The sequence below is a fragment of the Sorghum bicolor genome, chromosome 4 (genome assembly GCF_000003195.3).
Source record: "Sorghum bicolor cultivar BTx623 chromosome 4, Sorghum_bicolor_NCBIv3, whole genome shotgun sequence".
Taxonomy (NCBI): domain Eukaryota; kingdom Viridiplantae; phylum Streptophyta; class Magnoliopsida; order Poales; family Poaceae; genus Sorghum; species Sorghum bicolor.
In genome coordinates this window covers 43,685,689-43,689,961 of record NC_012873.2, presented here as the reverse complement: position 1 = coordinate 43,689,961, position 4,273 = coordinate 43,685,689, and positions in this window count along the sequence as shown.

Sequence of the window (4,273 nt, the reverse complement as noted above, 5' to 3'; positions counted from 1 at the left end):
GAGTCTTGCCACCCAACAAAACACACGATTACAACAAGGTAGCGATCATATTCTTGAGCATCTAACACGTACTCTTGCGCCAATATATATATCGCAAACTTAGTGCCACAACAACCATAAGCACACGATTTTGCAACAATAAACACTAGATTGTCTTGACATCAAAAAATCAAATAAAACTTATAAAAATAATATTAAATATTAAATTAACGAAACAAAATAAAAACTAGCCCAAACATTTCTATCGAAGGCAAATTGGAATATTTCAAAGAAAAATATGAAAATACAAACTAATTTACCATATTCATTTCTATGAAAGACAAATTGAACGATATTCAAAGGAAAAAAATAAAAAACGAAACAAATTTACCAGATCATATGAAAGGCAAATTATAAGATGTTCGAAGGAAAACATACAAGAATAAAGAAAATTTTAAGATCAATTTCATGGAAAACAAATAGGATATCCAAAGGAAAAAAATACAACAATCAATTAATTTGCATCAATTAAAAACAGAATTTATATCAAAATATAAAGTGTAAAATATGGTGTAATACACCAGTAGTACCCATACACATCTGTACATATACCGGCGACACCATGTGACTCGAGCTCGAGCCTGCCCATGCCGAGCTGCACTGACTGGTTACCATAGATATGCAAACCGGGCGAGGTGACGGGAGCCCAAAAATCACCCGAGTGAAGTCCCTAGATCATTTACCGCTTCAAAAAACCACATGCCAAATATATACCAAGTTTTTTTTTCAAAAAAAGCACATAGAAGCTACTTGCCTAAATAGGCTTGTTGGTTGGATTATTAAAGTTTAACATATATAGTATTATTTTTGTTTTATTTAATAATTACTATTTAATTATGAACTAATTAGGTTTAAAAGATTTGTCTTGCAAATTACTCTCTAGCAATGTGTTTAGTTTTATAAATGAGTTTTGCTGCGGTACTCCCAAATGACTGTGAGCCGTTCATTGATTTGGATCGGACCGTTACGATGAACTAGGTAATAGATGAAATGTATATTTAGTATAATATTTTATTTTATAAAATATGTTAAATAATGAAAGTTTTAGATATAAAAATCTTTTTTTCTAGATTTGATTGATGCATGCATGATCTCTGAGTGATATGGTAAATCTTTTTATTTTATGACTTTGGACATATTAAATCTTTTATTTTATACATCATCTCTAATCAATTGATGCATGCATGGGTAAATCTTTTATTTTATACGTGACCGTGCAATATGACTAAAATTTATAGCTTAACATGATGCATGACATGGGTAACTGATGTACGCATGGGTAACTCATGCTTGATATGATTTTTATACATGTAAATTTTATAGCGTGATAGACTAAAGTTATGTGGTTTGCATGTGCGTGCTTGTGTTAGCGTGTGCTTGTGTATGCAAAATAAATGAGTTGATAGGTGCATGCATGCATAGTGTTAGGGATTGGGTGCATGTAATGTAATTTCATTTGTAACTTTATAGTTTGAAAAAAAATTATGCTTGTAACTTTATGATTTGATAAAAGTGTCGGTGTTTTCCCCCCGGGGGGTCACACCAATTAGTAAAACTTGTGTGCGTGTTTCCCTTTCCAGATGGTGATGCAAGAAAGACACAAAGAATTATCCTGGTTCGGGCAAGAGAAGGCCCTACGTCCAGCAGGGGGATGTTTCTATTATCTTACACCTAAGTGCTTGTACGGGGGTGAATACAAGTCGGTATTGTGGAGGGATGGAGGTGAAGTGTGATTGCTCTTCTACGTATATCTTGTCTCCCCTATCCCTTCCTGTGCCTCCCCTTTTATAGTTCCAAGGGGAGACCCGGATTACATGGCGTAGGTGATAGAGTAGGGGTCGATAGGGGTATGGCACGCTGACCTACTCGAGGTTTCCGTACCGGTGTGGCCTCGAGCCGTCTTGTTATACAGTACTTGGGTGATGACTACGCGTGCTCCTGAATTCGGCTCCTACGCGCTGTCCTGAACCGGCTTATTCGTGGCATGCTTGTACGTCGTAGCTGCAGTCGCGTCAGAGTGGTTGAGGTGCCGTCTTTCATCGCCCGGCTCTTCTCTAGGAAGGAACATGCCCGCTCGAGGGTCGGGTGCCGCACAAAGCCCTGCCGAACGGAGCGCTGACTTTGGGCGTCTCGAGGGGGGTCCTGACGAGACGTTCCGACCGTCTCACTGCGCCCTGCCGTACACTGGCTCGTCTGGTGGATAAGGCTGCAAAAAAGGAGCGATTGGATGGGTGCTTGTTCCCTATCACGCTTCCCGTGACTGTCGGGTTAGGTGAGAACGCGGCAGGCACATTAAATGCCCTGGTTCCCGTGCCCGTGTCAGGCGGCGGGCGGCGTCCTTGCGCTCGAGGCTAACTGGTTCGTACGAGCCAGTTCCGTATTCGATGGTTGCCATTCGGTCGAGTCTCAGTCGATTCGCACGACCCCCTTTCCGTGTTCGAGGCTATGGTCGACATCATATTTTGGCTGTCGCGCGTGAGGACGGGGGCGTCGAGTCAGGGGCCTCAATTTATATGCGCGTCTCCCGTTATGTGTGTTGGGTATTCTTAACATCATTACCAAAAATAGACTTAGTTTTCTAATTCTGATACAGTGCCAAAAATACCAAACCTATCCCTCATACCACTTAAGCCAAGTTGCCATCCCCTGCATGATATGAGAGACGCGGTATTGAAATATGTAATTGCTCTTCTAAATAAATAATGAATGGGATATGCAAGCGCACAGATTAATACCGATGTAGCATTTTAACCGAGAAGTATTCCAGGTATCGTTATTTATATTTTTACCACTGGGAAGGGATTAACAATCATCAGTGTTGATTATGGAATAGAATATGAGATTGAGTATCTATCATTGCATGTATAATTGAGATCTAATTCTTTCATACAAGGATAAGTGTCACATAAAATATATATGAAGTAATAAATAGTGACAAAGATAATTAATCTGATCAGCATAACTTAGCCACATAATAAATATGATAAGCACCTCAATTAGATATTCTAGAAAGTCATTAGCATGGTATTAGAACGAACTATAAGAATATTTCCTAAGTTATTCTCAACTATATAGTCTAGCATTATCATAGTTAGTGCAAGTATACTTAGCAATCATTGCGAGACAAGACTACACCCATGCATAGTGATATTAGTAAGGTAAATGAGAAACATAGCAATCACTCTCCTGTAATAATGTTGCTCTGCCAGCCCAATACACGAGAGAGGGACTATATAAGAATCAATGAAGCTGTCACTATCAGGAACTACCCCACGATCTGGCATATTGGGTACAATCGCAGATAAATACGGTATAAGCACCACGCCTACACAATATCTATCATACCCATAGATCCGATGGATAAACGCTATACGATCCTAAACATGTATATAGATCCAATCTAACTAAGCCAAGTACATAACTATGATAAACTAAGAACAATATAATCTTGAATATAAACAAGTAGAGCAAAGTCATAAGCAATATATTGAAGTAGAACAAAGTCATATTCATAATATTGAAGAACAAAGATAATTAGAAAAACAATTAGAGAATTACCAAGAATCCTCTTGACAGATCCGGAAACCAATCGAAGATTGACTCCTTCTAGTTCTAATCCTATGTAGCTATGCTAATCTAGATATCTAATTGATGTGGTGGCTCTAATCTTGATCAGAGGCTTCTTCTCCCTTGAGGAATAATGAATTAGGGTTGAGAGGCTCTCTCCTCCAGGGGCCAGGGGGTCTGGTTTTATAGTCCCTTCAAGTGAATATGGGCCGTCGGATCAAACCGACATTGATTGAATGGTTATCCTTGATCCTTTAGGTCGGTGGAGATTAGTCCCGAAAGAGAGTCCTGATCCAACTCCAGGAGGGGGCGGGCGCCCAGGTCAACTGAGCGGGCGCCCAGTGCCTAGCCCCGTTCGGCCTCCGCTTCCTTTCCGTGGCTTCTAGAGTCTTCTAGATGTAAGGTAATTGTGCGGCACGTTGATATCTCTATGTAGCCCCCGAGTCTCTATTCGAGCGCTTGCGCTCGAGTAGAGGCTCTTCTTTTTGGTCGAGTTTCCGTGGGGTCGCGTGAGCGACCCCCGTGGGGGTGGCCCCCGACCCCTTGGAGGAGTTTTTGACTCCTTCGGGGGTTATATTGACCTTTCTGATGGAAACGCTCCTGATTTCCCCCATTCCCGAAAGTTGTCCATTATGGAAGGGGGGCCTTGGGCCTCGATCGGCCGGTT